At 43.0% G+C, this 20,360-nt stretch overlaps 2 protein-coding genes across 5 annotated transcripts in view; one reads left to right on the forward strand and one right to left on the reverse strand.

Moving 5' to 3' along the window:
• The window catches only part of LOC144596863 (sulfate transporter-like), a 37,258-nt gene extending 34,292 nt beyond the window's left edge, over positions 1 to 2,966 (reverse strand). Inside the window, exon 1 of the mRNA XM_078405729.1 lies at positions 2,856 to 2,966. The gene's annotated coding sequence lies outside the window, so the exon portion shown is untranslated. The remainder of the gene's footprint in view (positions 1 to 2,855) is intronic.
• Positions 1 to 20,360, forward strand: part of idua (alpha-L-iduronidase) — a 156,280-nt gene that overhangs the window by 86,798 nt on the left and 49,122 nt on the right. The window lies entirely within an intron of this gene.

The raw sequence follows: 20,360 nt of genomic DNA on the forward strand, positions 1-20,360 counted from the left end.
TAGAATACATGTAGCGTAGGAGGGCGAGATGGATGGAAATATCAGAGGCTAGAAGAGAGATCAGGTTGGTTGGAATGAAGGTATTGGAAGGTTTGAGGTGGATTTGAGAGCACGGATAATACTGTGGGAGATTGGAGATTGGCCAGGTGCATGAGGAGGGACAGGGAAGGCATTTAGAAAGGAAATGGTAGATTGGTGATTCATGAGACAAAAAATCAAGGTAAATGTGACCCAGCAAGTAAATGGGAAGATCCCTATTTGCTGTATTTAGCAAACCTAGCCTGATGTTAACTGCATGGAATTTTCAGTGGCATAACCACTGATTCTATATTCTTTCCCCTGCAACTTTTGCCACTTTTATATCTCGTAAATGTTCTTGTTAAAACCATAAATGAATAGATCTGGCAGATCAGTTTCTAGCCCTAATATCATTCAATTGGAATCATTGTAATTATACGGCAGTAGAAGTCAAGCCTAACGGAAATTAATAGTGCTGAAAACAACAAAAAAGGAATGGAAGAAAAATGATAATAACTATTTATTCTACTTCAATACTTTGCAAAGTATTGTAGCAATTAAGGATCTTTGTGCAATGTAGTGACGTAAATATAGATAGGATTGGGAGCAGTCATTTTATCTTTTTCTGTTATTTAACTCGAACACATTTTAGCTTTAGGTTTTTCCATTCATTCATGGAATATGAACATTGGTGGTGGGGAACTAGTTTAAGCCTTGCTCCAGGCCTACGATAATAGGCCCAGTGTAATCATAACCATATTGCAATCATTGTTCTACCTATCTTGATACCCTTTGCTAACAGTAAACTCGCTCTCAAAAGCTTCAATTACTCAACATTCTTGTGTATGTGTTCCAAATGTTTGTCACCCTTTGTGTGAAATTAATTCTTAGTTTTGCCTGTGAATAAGCTAGCTTTTATTGTAAGATATCATGTCCCTTAATTCTTGGTTCGCCAAATTATCTACTTTCAAAATCTTTTAACATTTGAAAAAAGTTGAGTTCACAACAGCACTGATCTCAACAAAATAAAATGCCCCAAGGTGCCCTTTGTCAGTGAAAGATATGAAGCTGAACTCTCAGAACAGGAGAAGCACCACTTGCCATATTCTGTTTGTCGACTTTCTCTTCTATCTGTTTCATACCATGCCCCCATCTGAACTGATCTTCAACCCAGATAAAACGGCAACCATGTCCACTTGTTTATGTGCCATGAGATACCGTAGCTTGTTTTAGAGAAAGTTACTGGAGATAAATGGAGCAGTGATTGCCTTCACGTGACTGACTAGTCTAATCCACCATCTAGCTCATTCTTTGATTGCATTAACTTTGCATAAGATTAGTTCCTGTTTATATATCTAATTTGCCTCAGCAGCATGTGCAGGTCAGAATACCACATTCTGATAATAATGTATACACGTCGATTTTTAATTTCCTTTTTTATTTCTACGATAGAATCATGGGGCGAGGAAATGGGGCCTTCGGCCCAACTTACCCACACCAACAAACATGCCCCATCTACACTAGTCCCACCTACCTGCATTTGGCCCAAATCCTAAACCTATCCTATCCAAGTACCTGCCTAAATGGTTGTTAAATGTGGTAATAGTACCTGCCTCAACTACCTACTCTGGTAGCTTGTTCCATACACCCATCATGCTATACACCAACCGTTCCATTCACCTAACCACCCATATTCTACGTTTGTGCCCTCTCACCACCAATATGATAATTGTAAACTAGCTTTCATAATTTACATTCTGACATTTTGTTCAAGTATAAACACAATAATTAACATATACACAATCAACTGTCTGTATCTTTTAACAGCTATTCAGTTCATTGACACAACATATATCTCAGTAAAATGGCATGCACCACAGTTTGATATCCATTAATGCCTTTACTATCTTGAAATTAATATCAAACCTTATTCATCCTCACGTCAGAACATATTTTATAAATGTGCTTAACAATTATTTTCTTGCATTCGGTCTTTTTACCTCAATTTATCATTTTGTTTATTTACTTTTATTTCCTGAACATTATTTTGTTGTTCATTATGGTGTCCACTGAGTACTATTTTTACATATCTGTTGTGCTGCTGCAAATGAGAATTTCATTGTTCTGTTTCAGGACATATGACAATAAAACACTTTACTCGACTCTCTTGAAATGAAATGTATTTCCTCCTATCTAGATAGTTTAATGTTTTATACTTATTGTGGTTGTCCAACTATTTTACACTCGAGCTTGAAGTTATCTAATCCTATCTTATAAATAATTCCTTTCACATTTAGTGACATTCTTCTCTATTGCTAGTTTATATTCTTACTGAAGAATGAGGAGCAAAATTAAACATAGTATTCTAAATATGATCAGGGTGTTTAAACATTTAACATTTCTGTAGCCTTGTATCCCACTATTGTGTTTGCTTACTTCCTTGCTTAATCATACTTTACACCAAACGGGATGAAAAATGATGCATAAATGTTTGTACCAAATGCATAAATTGCACCACTAAATGCATAAATATTCTGCATTTACAGATTAACAAAAAGCTTAGACTATCTCATACTTTCCTGTCTCTAATTATTGTCTTTGTCTCATCCCAATCAATTGCAAGTAACCTATATGCCGTATTTTAACTAGCTAAGGTTACCTCATTGTACATATTTTGTTCCGTCTGCTAGTTAGGCAGCTCAAAATGATCATTTACCTGAAACTTGATGCGATCGATTAATGACTTAAGGTAGTCTTTTCCAACGTGATGGCAAAGCTGACAATTATGTATGACAAGAACAGTACTTTAAAAAAAATCTATTTTGATATTTACTTACCGGTATTTGGTTGTTTTTTTTCTGTCATTTCAAAAGACAAATCAAGATTGAACAAGCTTGGTATTCTTTCTGGATTATAGTGTAATATGTAATGTGCAAAATCTGGTATAGTGTAAAGGTGCAATCAGTGCACCCAGACCTTGAGTGGCTAAATGAAAATCTATCCCATATTTACCTCAGCTGTTATCAGCCACTCCTTTTTATTTGTTTATTGTTACAATAGGTTAATTTATTTTATCAGTACATGTGGCAATCACTAAATCTTTTTTTAACATTATTAGTATGCTGTTTTATTTATTTCCAATCAATAATCGTAGTTAAATCGCTCATTTGATTTGACTGGAGAGTTTGCTCTCTCGCCCCTTTGTTGTTTTATGGATCTGGAACGTTCTTTGAAAATTTATGCTGTTGAGATATGATGCAGCTTGATTGATCTGTGGATTATTTGTCTTACTTACTGGGTGATCAATTAGTTAGTTTGTACCTAATGTCCACTCATTTCTTCCTCTGCAGTGCTTGGCTTTGGAGAATCACCATTTGGTTCCCCGTTTGGTAGCAGCAATACAGAAGATTGTAAAATTGGTCAAGAACAATATTCAACATCGTTATCATGTTTTACTTCCAGAAAGAAGTACAAAAACATGATCTGTGCAACTCCCAATGAGACCAGGCCAAAATCCCTGCACCTGTCAATTAACCACTACACGGCAATCAAAGGGATTGCTGCCCTTAAATCATTTGCTCATACAAAACTGCAAGAGAGAGAATATCATGCATTGGGAATTGTTTGAGTAGTCTACGATTGGTTCTGAACCTATCCTGTGAGGTGCCCGATATTATCAAATTTAAATCATGAGTAAAACAAAAATCTATCACAGTGGTTCTGCCATGACTGTCCTCGGCTGTAACCCCCCAATCCTTTTTTTTAGTCAGTATTTGGTGCTTTCAGCATTTTTTGTCAATTGAGGCTGAATTATGTATTGCATGACCACAATGAAGAACTGAAACAGGGAAAACATCAAGTGTATTGATATGGATTGCAACCAGAAATACTAGTCCAATTTTGTGTGATTTTGCTAGGATTTAATTCCTAACTTTATAAGTCTGCCACACCCCTTCCTTTTGCCTCTCATTCCACCTTTCTCCCTCCTTCTGCTCTACATTTCACTCTTCTTTCACTCCTCTTCTCTCCATATGAATACCCTTTTGTATTTTTGTAAACTAGCGACTGCAGTTCCTTGTATCTCCCTTTTGTCTCCTTGTTTTCTTTTTGTTTCCTCTAGTCCCCTTTTATCAGCATCTTGTCTCCCTTTCATCTTTAGCCTTTGTCCACCTATCTGCTAAAGACACCTCCCTCCCCCTCAGCTGTATCCACCTATCGGTTGCCAGGCTTTGTCCCGCCCCCACCTCTTTTCCAACTTTCCCTCCCCACTATAATTAGGCTGAAGAAGATTCTGAAATGAAACGTCCCCTATCCATGTCCTCCAGAAATATTGCCTGTCCCACTGAGTTACTTCAGCACTTTATGTTCACAAGATTCAATCATCTGCAGTTCCTTAAGTCTACAGTCATTTTGTCTATGCGTTAATTCTATAACAGTATTCGCTTTTACATGGACCATTGTTTTTTCCAACTCACAAATTTAAGTTTACTGGATTGGCTTTGGTCTTGCACATTTTTGAATGGCTTGTTTGTCCTTACCAATAGTTATTTGCTTGTCAGTTTATGTCCTAGAGTCATAGATGGCAAGTATTCCCGTTCATCAAGGTAAAGGCACATCTTGAGTACCAGAGTTCAATTCCTCCATGTCTTTTTATATTTGTCACTTCAAACTTATGGAGCAGCTGTAACAGATGAACGTAACACATCATGCACTGCAATTTTAAGAGAATATAATTCTTGCAGGTGTGACAATGGATTGTTTCTATCTCCCATTGTGGAGATTGAAAGATGGAAGGTGGTTGAAATAGACGATGGTTAAACCATTCCTCCGCAGATGCCGCTTGACGTCCTATTAGCTTCTACTACCATTTGCTATCAGATTGCTTATTCAGAAACTACCCTTGCAGTTTTGGCAAATTTAAACACATTGTCCTCTGCCCCTTCATAAATTCTGTGCTCTTTTCCAGGACACTATCTTGAGTTGAACAAAATGTGTTCATGAGTCCTGGTTTGTTATTCCCTTGTGAATTAATTTATGGGTCGTATATTTGCTCAAAAGCAAAGATAAGCAACATCCATCTTTTCCACATTTCCTGCCCCAGATGTTGAAAGCCTCAATCACTCTTTCAGAACTGGTAGTTTAAATCCATGGAAAAACTTTGCAGATGCAGAAAATCTGTGATAAGAACAGAAAATGCTGGAGATAAACGGGACGTTAAGCGGCATCTGTGGAGAGATGGTTTAAACATTGTCTGTTTCAACTACCTTCCATCTTTCAATCTCCATAAATTTCAATCATTTTAAAATGTGCTTCTTCTTTTCTTCCTTTCATCAGTTCCTGCTCACGTATTCATGCATTTGTCTACAGTTAACATTGACACCTCAGCACTAGTCAAAAGAAAAAAATCCTGTGCTAATATTTATGTCCATGTATCTACTGTGTCAGCACAACTGTGTCACAACAATTTTGTAACCTCCTCCCTAAGCCAACCCACTCCACAAAACGCTTTGTTGCTAACTTTGGTCCGTCCTTTGTGCAATTGTTTCACCGTACCATTCGATATTTTCCATACTCTTTCTTTTTACGACCTTAAAAGTAGATCGTTCATCAAATTTTTGCTTTTGCTTTAACTTCAAAACAATATGGTGTAGAGGTCCATGCGTTGTGTAAACACTCTTTTTTAATGATTAACAGATACAGCTTGATCGCTCATGCATGCACCGGGTTAACTTTTAACTACTATCGCGCTGCAGCTCGAGTGCACCCCCGCATTCTTGTATCTACCGCAATTTCTTTGTTCCCAGCCACACACCACGGCCCACCCGCCTGATCGCGTGATAGGTCAACCCAGATTACGCCAGAGTACGAGCCCGACAAATGACGGTTCGATAAATAATAGGCTTAGCCCGCCGCATGACCCCCCCTCCCAGAACCGAAGTAATGGAGGCGGTTAGGCTGACGAGTGAGGCGGCCTGATCGCGTGTATTCGTTGCCTATGGTCGGAGCCGCAGCTGGCAGAGTCGAGGGCAGATGCGGTCGTGACGGTGGACGCCCTCTGCGGCAGGGTTGTGCCACCTGCACTGTTGGTCCATGTCCAAATGTACCGGCTTAAGACAGTCCACGGAGACAGTCTCGTGCCTGCCGCGCATGCTGATGACGAAAGTGGAGACGCCGTGTTGCAATACCCGGAAGGGTCCCTTGTAAGGCCTTTGCAGTGGTGTACAGTGGGAATCACGGCGAAGGAAAACATACTGGCAGTCCTGGGGGGCAGATGGGACGTACGCGATGGTGAGACCGTGGCGGGAAGTTGGGACTGGAGAGAGCGTGCCCACCTTCTTGCTCACGGCAACTTGTCCATCCAGTCCGGGCCCGTGAGCCGTGCCTGTAGGGATGCCTTCAGGTGCTGGTGAAAACGCTCCACTAGACCGTTAGCTTGCGGGTGATAGGCTGTAGTGTGGTTCAGCCTGGTGCCAAGCAGCCGGACCTTTACTGACCGCAACTTGGAGGTGAACTGCGCACCTCTGTCGGAGGAGATGTCCACCGGCTCACCAAAATGGGCAATCCAGTGGGCAGTGAGGGCATGTGCACACGACACAGTAGAGGTATCCGCGAGTGGGATGGCTTCCGGCCATCTTGTGAATCTGTCCACGATGGTGAAAAGGTGGGTGACTCCTCTGGATGGAGGCAGCGGTCCAATGATGTCGATGTGGATGTGGTCGAATCGCCGGTGTGGCAGGGCGAAATTCTGCAGCGGCGCTTTGACATGCCACTGAATCTTTGAGGTTCGACAGGGGATGCACGCCCTGGCCCAGTTGCCGACCTGTTTGCGCAGCCCGTGCCACATGAACTTGGCTGCCACCAGTGCCGTTGTTGCCCGGATGGAAGGGTGAGCCAAACTGTTAACCATGTTGAAAATCCGGCGGCGTCAAGCTGCGGGGATGATGGACACATCACAAAGGAGCGTGGTGTCAGTGGGCCCGAAGCGCACATCCACCAACAACAGGCCTGAGATGGTGGTGCGGTAGGCAAGCATCTCTTGATCCTCTCGCTGGGCAGTCGCCACAGCTGTGTAATCGACACCTGTGGCCAAAGCGTGGACGGCATTGATGGTGGTGCGGGACAACGCATCTGCGACCTGGTTGCTCTTGCGGGAGATGTGCTGGACGCAAGTCGTGTACTCTGAGATGTAGGCCAAGTGACGCTGCTGTCGGGATGTCCAGGGATCAGGCACTTTGGCAAAAGCAAACGTGAGTGGCTTGTGGTCGGTGAAAGCTGTGAAATCCCTGCCCTCGAGGAAGTAGCGGAAATGCCGGATGGCCAGGTAGATAACGAGGAGCTCCCGGTCGAAAGCATTGTATTTCTGCTCAGAGGGTCTCAAGTGACGACTGAAAAGGGCAAGGGGCTGCCAGCTGCCATCGATCAGTTGTTCCAGCACACCGCCCATGGGTGTACCAGATGCGTCGACCGTGAGACCTGTTGGCACGTTGGCTCGTGGATGTACCAGCATCATCGCCATTGCCAGTACCTCTTTGGCGTCATCCCAAACGAGCTTTTTCGGCTTGTTGGACAGGGCCCTGAACAGCGGTTGCATGATCCTGGCGGCTGCTGGCCAGAAACGGTGGTAGAAATTGACCATGCCGACAAACCCTTGGAGTCCCTTCACAGTAGAGGGTTTGGGAAAATGGCGAATGGCCTCGACCTTCGTCGGGAGCAGTTCCGCTCCGTGCTGGGTGATGTGGTGGGCGAGGAAGCTGATGGAAGTGAGGCCAAACTGACACTTGTGAAGGTTGATGGCCAGGCCATGCTCGTTGAGCCTCTGGCAGAGCTGCCGGATATGGTGCTTCACCCCATGCTTGGGGCTGGCCGTTGTGAACTGGGGAGTGGTGATGTCGGGGAAATCGGCCACGATCTGGGCGTACTCGTTGTCGGAAAAGGTCACCGAGCCGAGACGTGGCGCAGTCAATTCGGCGTGGCGCAAGGCGATCGACTCGAACGTCTTAGAATTGATGAGACGTTGTCCCTTCACGTCGACCAGCAGGGAGTGCGCCCGGAGGAAATCGGCACCCAGCAGCGGTTGGGAGACGGCGGCGATTGTAAAGGGCCACTTGAAGGGACAGGAGTTGAAGTTGAGTGGGATTGTGCGGACCCCGTACGTCTTGATGCTGCTGCCCTTGGCGGCGGCCAAAGAAGGACCCCTCTTTCTGGACCGAGTGCCGGCCGCAGTAGCCATTAATGGCGGCCGGCCAAGGCATTTCCCAGAATGCGTACAGGGTGGTCGACATCGGCGGGCCACAGATCTTCACCTCTGGTGGTAGTAGCACAAATCACCCTTGCCGGCGTCGCTCCTGGCCGGCTTCATTGCTGCACCGTCGGTGGAGGCTGGGACCGGCCGAGGCACCGCCGCCACCCGGCTGATGGTGGCGCCACCCTGCTGTTTCGCCTGCCACAGCACATCTGCACGGGCTGCCAGTCATCGGGGGTCAGTGAAATCGCCGCCCGCAAGGAGCAGGCGAATGTCCTCAGGCATCTGCTTGAGGAAAACCTGTTCGAACAGGAGGCACGACTTGTGTCTGTCCATCAAGGTGAGAATTTCATCCATAAGCACAGACGGCTTGCGGTCGCCTAGGCCATCCATGTGCAGGAGTCTGACTGCCCTGTCGCAGCGGCTGAGACCGAAAGTGCGCATGAGGAGCGTTTTGAGGCCCTCGTACTTGCCGTGGGCCGGTGGCTGGCGAAGGTAATCGATAATGCGCCCAGCGGCATCCTGGTCCAGCGCACTGACCACGTAGTAGTATTTGGTGGCATTGACGGTGATCTGGCGGATGTGGAACTGGGCTTCAGCCAGTTGAAACCACACGTGAGGCTGTGATGTCCAGAAAACGGGCAGTTTGATTGAAACTGCGTTCTTTTGGTCTGGGTTGTTGGCTGCAGACATGATACAATCCAAAATAGGCCGTTTTGGATTGTCGCGTTCACCAATGTAGAGGTCCACACATTGTGTAAACACTCTCCTTTAATGATTAATAGATACAGCTTGATCGCTCATGCACTTTTAACTATTATTGCGCTGCAGCTCGAGTGCACCCCCGCATTCCTGTGCCTACCGCAATTCCTTTGTTCTCAGCTACACCACAGCCCCCCCACCGAACGCATGAAAGGTCAGCCCAGATCACGCCAGAGTGCGAGCCCGACAAATGACGGATTGATACCCAATAGGTTCAGCCCGCTACAATGGGACAAATTAGATAGTGCTGGAAAGCTTGCACTGATATTTTATTGGGAAATTAATCTCCGCTTGTTTAACTGGATGCAGGAGGTAGTTGGGAAATTTGCTTCCAGTCAATTATGATTTCAGGATCAGACTGTTATTTCTAGCCTTACCACCCATCCACAGCTTCTGATCTCATGATCTCAGAAAGCCTTCGACAAGGTCCCACATAGGAGATTAGTGGGCAAAATTAGGGCACATGGTATTGGGGGTAGGGTACTGACATGGATAGAAAATTGGTTGACAGACAGAAAGCAAAGAGTGGGGATAAATGGGTCCCTTTCGGAATGGCAGGCAGTGAGTGACCAGTGGGGTACCGCAAGGTTCGGTGCTGGGACCCCAGCTATTTACGATATACATTAATGACTTAGACGAAGGGATTAAAAGTACCATTAGCAAATTTGCAGATGATACTAAGTTGGGGGGTAGTGTGAATTGTGAGGAAGATGCAATAAGGCTGCAGGGTGACTTGGACAGGTTGTGTGAGTGGGCGGATACATGGCAGATGCAGTTTAATGTAGATAAGTGTGAGGTTATTCACTTTGGAAGCAAGAATAGAAAGGCAGATTATTATCTGAATGGTGTCAAGTTAGGAGGAGGGGGAGTTCAACGAGATCTGGGTGTCCTAGTGCATCAGTCAATGAAAGGAAGCATGCAGGTACAGCAGGCAGTGAAGAAAGCCAATGGAATGTTGGCCTTCGTAACAAGAGGAGTTGAGTATAGGAGCAAAGAGGTCCTTCTACAGTTGTACCGGGCCCTGGTGAGACCGCACCTGGAGTACTGTGTGCAGTTTTGGTCTCCAAATTTGAGGAAGGATATTCTTGCTATGGAGGGCGTGCAGCGTAGGTTCACTAGGTTAATTCCCGGAATGGCGGGACTGTCGTATGTTGAAAGGCTGGAGCGATTGGGCTTGTATACACTGGAATTTAGAAGGATGAGGGGGGATCTTATTGAAACATATAAGATAATTAGGGGATTGGACACATTAGAGGCAGATAACATGTTCCCAATGTTGGGGGAGTCCAGAACAAGGGGCCACAGTTTAAGAATAAGGGGTAGGCCATTTAGAACGGAGATGAGGAAGAACTTTTTCAGTCAGAGGGTGGTGAAGGTGTGGAATTCTCTGCCTCAGAAGGCAGTGGGGGCCAGTTCGTTGGATGCTTTCAAGAGAGAGCTGGATAGAGCTCTTAAGGATAGCGGAGTTAGGGGGTATGGGGAGAAGGCAGGAACGGGGTACTGATTGAGAATGATCAGCCATGATCGCATTGAATGGCGGTGCTGGCTCGAAGGGCTGAAAGGCCTACTCCTGCACCTATTGTCTATTGTCTATTGTCTATTGTCTATTGTGATGCGAATGGAGGACAACCAACTGGATTGAATCCAGGCTTGTGGATTTACTCATTGTCTGCCACTAATGATGGAAGTCATTTCACTGGTTTTGCATGTTTATGGAAAGCGATGACTAGACATAAGCAGCTTGCTGTCTCTCTGTCATCACCAGATAATGTCAGATGTGGAATCCACCATGTTCCATAGATAGACACAAAATGCTGAAGCAACTCAGTGGGACATAGACCTCTTTTGGAAACTGGCTCCACCGCAGTCCAACAGCATCATTTCAACACACTGTTGTTATGCTCTTCAATACTGTGGTTGAATGTCTATCAAAATACGAGCATCTTGAACCCACTATGAGCTCTATGTAAAAGCAATCTGTTTTAGTGCATGAACCTCACACAGGAATTAGAAGCAAAATAAATAAGGGACATTCCTTATTACCATCTTCCCACCCATTAATTGGCACTATGACTGATAGATGGAGAACACCATGAAACAAGATCAAGACTTTCGATGCACTTCTTAAATGCCGGCATTGAATGTTAATCTCTTTATTAAGTGTATGGTTAAGGATTATTTGATTTATAATCAGCAGCTGCAGTACTGCCCTTGTCCTCTGAGGCAGAGACTGCAATTGATTTTGTCTGAAACATCCACTTGTCATCCCAGTGTAGGAAGGAACTGCAGAAGCTGGTTTAAAATCAAAGATAGACACAAAATGCTGGAGTAACTCAGTGGGATAGGTAGCATCCCTAGAGAGAAGGAATGGGTGACGTTTCGGGTCAAGATCCTGCTTCAAACTCTGAAGAAGAGTCTCGACCCGAAACGTCACCCATTCCCTCTAACCAGAAATGCTGCCTGTCCCACTGAGTTACTCCAGCATTTTGTGTCTAACTTTTCTGTCGTTCCTGCCTTCCGAAGTTGTTGGCCATCCAAGGAGAAATAAGTGAAGGTTGCCTCTTCTAGGTCATCTCCCTAATACAGCAATGGGTTGCATGATCTGGCATATTGGTGATGTTGCTCACACCACTCACAAGATATAGAGGAGCAGGCATTGATTGTCACAGTCTCCTTTTAAACAATCCACTTGGCGATTAGAGCCTGATTATCATCTACCTCCTGAAGCAGGGTAATCCCCGATGTTGCTCATCAATCAGGTGCTAATTTGATAACACATCTCTCACATGTATTACAAATGTAACTTCCTGGTCAGAGGCTTCCCCAGACCGTTCCCGCTTCCTTCCACCTTCTCTTGAAAGTCTGCCTTCTCCCACTCATATCAGAGATCCGTAGGTACTCTCACCACTAAGCTCACGCCTACACTCAAACAGATATGGCTATGTATAAATTTAGAATATTGCTTTGGTACCGACCATAGCTCTATAGAGGCTTTTCAATGGCTATTCTATGACTTCTTATAAAAAATCAGTTACTCCAATTTTCTTTAACGACCTATATCTAAACCAATTGCCAAATAGCCCTCTAAATCCTAAGGATTCCTTTAACTAGCATGGCTTGTTTGAAGGAGAGGACCTGATCTTGCTGCAGCTAAATGCGAGGTAATCCTTTGGTAACTAGCCCATATAGTGAGCCAGATTATCCCAGGACTGATGTCATCAACAACCACCTCTATTTGAAGAAGGGTCCTGACCCAAAACATCACCTATCCATGTTCTCCAGAGAGGCGACCTGATCTGTTGATCTACTCCAGCTTTATTTCCTTATTGTGTAAACTAGCATCTGCAGTTCCTTGTTTTGAAACTGTTTATTTCCTGTGCATAGGAGCAATATGCTGCTATCACCCTATCCAATCTTATGATTAATGAGAGATTTGAAAAAAAGAGGGGATGGGGTGGGGGTGGGGAGGGGGGGGGGCTTGCAATTCATGAACAAAAGTAGAATTAAAAAATACATCTGCATATATATACTGAACTTTTTTTGTTGTTTATTATCGTGTTTACAGAGTACTACGTTTACATATCTGTTGTGCTGCTGAAAGTGAGAATTGAATTGTTTCGGGTTCAGGACATATGACAATAAAACACTCTTGACTTGAGCCTGGACTCTTGAACTAAAGTTCTATCACCAACTCCAAAGGAAGCTGACTGTGTGCTGATGTATTTTGCAGCCAATGAGTTTGCCAAGATTTTTTTTAAAACGTGAATAGCAGTGTCATCAACTTGTGTATTAGTGAAATTCTAATGCACAGGCTTCCTTGTTCACACTTCAACAGAGAACGGAACAATCTTCCAAGTAGCATGTTTGTGCAATGCCGAGCTATTAATTATTGCAAACCATATATTTACAAGGGAAATGAATGCAGTGTGCACTTAAAATGTGAATTACAAGCAAATACTACATCCAACCAACATGCAAATAAATAAGTTCAGGTTAACCTCAGGGTACAGGTTTAGTGCTCCTGATTAATTGTGATCCTTTACCCCATCTAGGCAAATTACTTTTGTCTTTGCAACATTTAATGAATAAAATGTTCTGCGACAGGCTTTTTAATAGCATTGAAGTGTTTAGGATTAAAATGGTGTGGAACCATGCATGCAAATTTAGCTAAAATGAAGGCAGGATTATTGGATGTTTATCTAAATGCATGCATTGATAATCAGTATAGGAACAGTTTGTTTAGCGTATATTTAATATTTTGAATGAGTTTCAAAGGCATAATCTTAAAATTTGCTGATGCAGAAAACAAGCAAAAATAGTAGAAATAGGGAACTGCATGTGCTGCTTTTCCAGGGAAAAACACAAAATACAGGAGTAATTCAGTGGGTCAGGCAGCATCCTTACAGAACATGGATAGGGACCCTTCATCAAATAGTAAGTGGCTTTGTGAATACAGTGCCCTCCATAATGTTTGCCTCTGTCCTCCACAATTTGAGATTTGTAATAGAAAAAATCACATGTGGTTAAAGTGCACATTGTATGATTTTAGTAAAGAGTATTTTTATACATTTTGGTTTCATCATGTAGAAATTACAACTGTGTTTATACATAATCATTCATTCAGGGCACCATAATGTTTGGGACACATGGCTTCACAGGTGTTTGTAATTGCTCAGGTGTGTTTAATTGCCTCCTTAATGCAGGTATAAAAGAGCTCTCAGCACCTAGTTTTTCCTTCTGTCTTTCCATCACCTTTGGAAACTTTTATTGCTGTTTATCATGAGGACCAAAGTTGTGCCAAAGAAGCCATTATGAGACTGAGAAACAAGAATAAAGCTGTTAGTGACATCAGCCAAACATTAGGCTTACCAAAATCAACTGTTTGGAATATCATTAAGAAGAAAGAGAGCACTGGTGAGCTTACTAATCGCAAAGGGACTGGCAGGCCAAGGAAGACCTCCACAGCTGATGACAGAAGAATTCTCTCCATAATAAAGAAAAATTCCCAAACACCTGTCCGACAAATCAGAAACACTCTTCAGGAGCCAGGTGTGGATTTGTCAATGACCACTGTCCACAGAAGACTTGATGAACAGAAATACAGAGGCTACACTGCAAGATGCAAGCCACTGGTTAGCTGCAAAAATAGGATGGACAGGTTACAGTTTGCCAAGAAGTACTTAAAAGAGCAATCACAGTTCTGGAAAAAAGGTCTTGTGGACAGATGAGCCGAAGATGAGATGAGACGAAGATTAATTTGTATCAGAGTGATGGCAAGAGAGGAGAGAAAGAACTGCCCAAGATCCAAAGCATACCACCTCATCTGTGGAACACGGTGGTGGGAATGTTATGGCCTGGGCATGCTGAAGGTACTGACTCACTTATCTTCATTGATGATACAACTGCTGATGGTAGTAGCATAATGAATTCTGGTGTATAGACATATCCTATCTGCTCAAGTTCAAACAAATGCCTCAAAACTCATTGGCCGGCGGTTCATTCTACAGCAAGACAATGGTCCCAAACATACTGCTAAAGCAACAAAGGTGTTTTTCAAAGCTAAAAAATGGTAAATTCTTGAGTGGCCAAGTCAATCACCCGATCTGAACCCCATTGAGCATGCCTTTTAGGTGCTGAAGAGAAAACTGAAGGGTACTTGCCCCCAAAACAAGCATAAGCTAAAGATGGCTGCAATACAGGCCTAGCAGAGCATCACCAGAGAAGACACCCAGCAACTGGTGATATCCATGAATCGCAGACTTCAAGCAGTCATTGCATGCAAAGGATATGCAACAAAATACTAAACATGACTACTTTCATTTACATTACATTGCTGTGTCCCAAACATTATGGTGCCCTGAAATGGGGGATTTATGTATAAACACTGCTGTAATTTCTACATGGTGAAACCAAAATGTATAAAAATGGCCTTTATTAAAATCTGACAATGTGCACTTTAACCACATGTAATTTTTTTTATATTACAAATCTCAAATTGTGGAGTACAGAGGCAAATAAATAAATGGTGGGTCTTTGTCCGAAACATTATGGAGGGCACTGTAGTAGCAGATTTCAAAAGGATTTCTACTAAATAGCAAGTGGACGGGTACCTGGCAGGTGATTATTTAGAGTGAGAAGTCTGAAGTGACCTCTTGAAGGCAGAATGAGGTGAGGGAAAGGACTGTAACTAACTGGTTCAGTTTTAAAAGAGATGCAAGAATAGAAAGAACTGGGATCTTCCCATTCGTAAACACATAAATCTGACAAAACATTGATAAAGCTGTGAGTTTAAAAAGCACATACACGTTCCCCGGCTTTATAAATAGAAATATCGTACAGCAAAGCAAGGAAATTGTAAAATCACATTCTAGTCATCAACTGTAATAGTTTTTATTCTTCAGAGCAAAACATATAGGCAAAAAGGGCCAAGATATTAGGGACTACACAGATGCAATTTACCGAAGTGAAACAAGATTGTTGATTTCTCTCCATAGCTACCCCTTCCGAACAGCATTTCCTTCTCGAGTCCTGCACTCTTCTTATTTAGATCACTAGAATTGCGAAGATTTCATGTGCTCCTCCATAAACTGCTCTGCCAATAGCTGTCTCAGCATATATCTTGATAATCTGAAGTTATCAGAAACTTTACCTCACTCCTGCTATGTTAATTCTTAAGAGCTATATTTTTAATCAAGATGCTAACATCTGAATATTTTCTCTTTTGTCTCAACTTTAAATGTAAATTCATTCAGGATAATCTATGTAATTGACCCTGTCTAAAACTGTATCAATTTTGTTTCTTTAAAATTGTTATATGTTCATATGTCCATTCTGATAATTGATACACAGTTTGAAATTTAAAAAAAATAACTAATAGCTTGAAGATCTTTACATTATGGAATCTGTGGTGCCATCAGTATACAGAGTTGACAGCTGTGTTTCACTCAGTCTTGTTTTAATTATCATCTGTGCTCCTTGGTTAATGACAGTTTCCGAGAAGTCCTTCATTGCTTGGCCTTTCATTTTATGGTCAGCTGTTTCTCCAGTACTTGGAATAATATATTTTTGTTTTCACCCTGATTGTATGACCATGCTAGCTTGACTGTTTTTGCATTTTAGTTTGCCCTCCTTACAATTTCTATAATACTTCCTCATAAGGTAATAAGGTCATAAGGGATAGGAGTAGAACTAAGCCATTCGGCCCATCAAGTCTACGCCGTCATTCAATCATGGCTGATCTACCTCTCCCTCCCAACCCCATTCTCCTGCCTTTTCCCCATAACCTCAGACACTGTACTGTACTAATCTATCCATCTCTGCCTTAAAAAATCCACAGCCTTCTGTGGCAAAGAATTCCACAGATTCACCACCCTCTGAAATTTCTCCTCATCTCCTTCCTAAAAGAATGCACTTTAATTCTGAGGCTATCTCTAGTCCTAGACTCTCCTACTAGTGGAAACATCCTCTCCATATCCACTCTATCCAAGCCTTTCACTAGTCTGTACGTTTCAATGAGGTCCCCCCCCCCCCCCCCCCCCTCATTCCTCTAAACTCCAGTGAGTACAGGCCTAGTGCCAACAAACGCTCATCATAGGTTAACCTACTCATTCCTGGGTTCATTCTTGTAAACCCCCTCTGGACCCTCTCCAGAGCCAGCACACCCTTCCTCAGATATGGTGCCCAAAATTACTCATAATATTCCAAATGTGGCCTTACCAGCGCCTTATAGAGCCTCAACAATACATCCCTGTTTTTGTATACAAGCCCTCTTGAAATAAATGATTTTGCTTTCTTTACTACTGATTCAACTTGCAGATTAACTTTTTGGGAATCCTGCACCAACACTCCCAAGTCCCTTTGCACCTCTGATTTCTGGATTCTCACCCCATTTCGAAAATAGTCTATGCCTTTATTCCTACTACCAAAATGCATGACTCCACACTGCTACACTATATTCCATCTTCCACTTCTCTGCCCACTCTCCCAACCTGCCCAAGTCCTTCTGCCGAGTCTCTGCTTTAATTATTTTCCTCTAATTTAACTTCCTCTAATTATTCCTCTCATCACTGAAAAGAACCTGAGGTAATATAAAATAATTCTTACCCCCAAAAATAGTAGATTGTGGCACAGATTGTCTTGCTTTGCTTTTGGAGGATTAAACAAATTTGAAGAGAGTATAAGGCATTTTTGACTTTCCTCACTATATGCAGAGGTTTAACAGTCCCGTAATATTTATAGATCATCCTTAGTGTGATCATTTATCAGATTTTCTCGGTATAAATAAGTGAAGGATTTTAATTTAACTACCAAACAGTAAAACATTGAATATTTATTAGTGTGAGAGGCTCCCTTAAAATATGTGCTCTCGATGACCTCCCAAGGAGTTGAATTGCGTGAATAGATTTTAGTCATGATTTTCAAAGATTAACTACATTAACTTGCAGCGGCTTCACAATTTGGTTATTCAGCATTTCTCAAATTTATTGCACTTGTGATCCTTAGTGCGTTTTTATTTACATTTGTTGCCATCGTATTCAAATCTGGATGTGAAAAAATAACTTTTGCTATAAAATGTGTTTTTCTATGAATGTCAGAAAACATTTCTACTTGCTTCATGCAGTCACAGAGCACTAAATAGGCCCTTGGGCCTAACTTGTCCATGCCAACCAAGATGCCCCATCTATGTTAGTCCTATTTGCCTGGCAACATCCTCATAAATCTTCTCTGCATTCATTCCAGCTTAATGACATTCAGCTTGGTGACCAAAACTGAACATAATACTCCAAATGTGGCCTCACCTATGTTTAATTTAGTTTAGTTTAGAGATAAAGCATGGAGACAGGTCCTTCGGCCCACCGAATCTGCGCCGACCAGCGATCCCGAAATACACTAATGCTATCCTATACATACTAGGGACTATTTGCAATTATACCAAGTCAATTAACCTACAAACCTATATGGAATGTGGGAGGAAACCAGAAATCCCGGAGAAAGTCCACGTAGGTCACGGGGAGAACATACAGATAAGTACCCGTAGTCAGGATCGAACCCGGGTCTTTGGCGCAGTAAGGCAGCAACTCTACCGCTGCGCCACCGTTCCGCCCACATGTTGTACAATTGTAACATATCACCATTGATTTCATCAGAGAGAAACTATTTGAGGCCAGCTTTTCTGTTCTTTATTATTCTGTGGTGAATAACGTTCCAATAAACGCAATGTTCTTTCAGCAAAAAAAAATTGTCTGAAAGTTTTATCATGAGCTTCCACACAAGCTATTTGATGTAGCAAACATTAGAAACCACTTCATCTCCATCGACTATTTATACTTCACGCTGCCTTGGGAAAATAACCAACATAATTAAGGACCATTTAAGCTCCGCTCATTCGTTCTTCTTCCCTCTCCCATTGGGATGAAGATATAAAAGCTTGAAAGCACGTACCACCAGATGCAGGAACAGCTTGTACCCCACTGTTAATGGACTACTGAACTATACTCCAATTAGCTAGGGTGTAGTCCTGATCTTCCAACTACCTCATTATTGACCTTATTCTGCAACTGTGTTGTTTACGCTATTTTTTCTTTGTGCCATCTGCCGTACTTGTGTATAGCGTGATTTATACTCATGTATAGTGTGACATGACTGGAGAGCATGCAAATAAAGCTTTTCACTGTTTCTCAGTACACATGACAAAAATAAACCAATGCCAATACCAATCAACTCATTTAAACCAGAACAGAGAAAACAATGGAGCTGTTTATCCCATGAGGTGAATGTTCAGAACCACTACCCCACCCTACCCTAAAGTTTTGCAATGCTTTCAGTCCTCCCCAAGCACAGGGTTTGCATTTCAATCTTATCTTGCATGCCATCTTCCTCAGAGAATGCGCAAGGCTATTTTACCATGGTGTGAGACATTTTACAGACCAGAAAATTACTATGTCCACTGGTAATTTGTCTGTGTAGGAAAGAACTGCAGATGCTCGTTTAAATCGAAGGTAGACACAAAATGCTGGAGTAACACAGCGGGACAGGCAGCATCTCAGTCTGAAGAAGGGTCTCAGTTTTTGACTATTACTTAATTCAAATAATGGTGTCAGTCATAGAGTGATACCGTGTGGAAACAAGCCGTTTGGGGCCCAGGAAACTTACCCACACCGTCAAACATGTCCCAGCTGCACTAGTCCCACCTGCCAGCATTTGGTCCATATCCCTCTAAACCAGTCCTATTCATGTACCTATTGAACTGCTTCTTAAATGTTGGGGTAGTCCCTGCCTCAACTACCCTCTCTGGCAGCTTGTTCCATACATCCACTGCCCTTTGTGTGATAAAGTTACCCCTCAGATTCCTATTAAATCATTTCCCCTTCACCTTAAGCCTATGTCCTCTGGTCCTCGATTCATCTACTCTGGGCAAGAGACTCTGTGCATCTACCCAATTTATTCCTCTCATGATCTTATACACTTCTGTAAGATCACCCCTCATCCTTCTGCACTCCAAGGAATAGAGTCCCAGCCTACTCAACCTCTCCCTATAGCTCAGACCCTCTAGTCCTGGCAACATCCTCGTAAATCTTCTCCGTACCCTTTCCAGCTTGACACCATCTTCCCTATAACGGTACCCAGAACTGAACACAATTCTCTAAATGCAGCCTCAACAACGTCTTATACAACTGCAACATGACCTCCCAACTTCTATACTCAATACTTTGGCTGATGAAGGTCAATATGCCAAAAGCCTTTTTGATCACCTGATCTACCTGCAACTCCACCTTCAGGGAGCTGTGCACCTGCGCTCCTAGATCCCTCTGTTCTACAACACTACCCAGAGGGAGTACAGAGAAGGTTCACCAGATTAATCCCTGGGATGGCGGGACTTGCATATGAGGAAAGACTGGATAGACTGGGCTTGTACTCGCTGGAATTTAGAAGACTGAGAGGGGATCTTATAGAAACATATAAAATTCTTAAGGGGTTGGAGAGGCTAGATGCGGGAAGATTGTTCCCGATGTTGGGGGAGTCCAGAACCAGGGGTCACAGCTTAAGGATAAGGGGGAAGTCTTTTAGGACCGAGATGAGAAAACATTTCTTCACACAGAGAGTGGTGAGTCTGTGGAATTCTCTGCCACAGAAGGTAGTTGAGGCCAGTTCATTGGCTATATTTAAGAGGGAGTTAGATTTGGCCCTTTTTGCTCAAGGGATCAGGGGGTATGGAGAGAAGGCAGGTACAGGCTACTGAGCTGGATGATCAGCCATGATCATATTGAATGGCGGTGCAGGCTCGAAGGGCCGAATGGCCTACTCCTGCACCTATTTTCTGTGTTTCTATGTTCTACCA

Source organism: Rhinoraja longicauda, chromosome 1 (genome assembly GCF_053455715.1).
Source record: "Rhinoraja longicauda isolate Sanriku21f chromosome 1, sRhiLon1.1, whole genome shotgun sequence".
Taxonomy (NCBI): domain Eukaryota; kingdom Metazoa; phylum Chordata; class Chondrichthyes; order Rajiformes; family Arhynchobatidae; genus Rhinoraja; species Rhinoraja longicauda.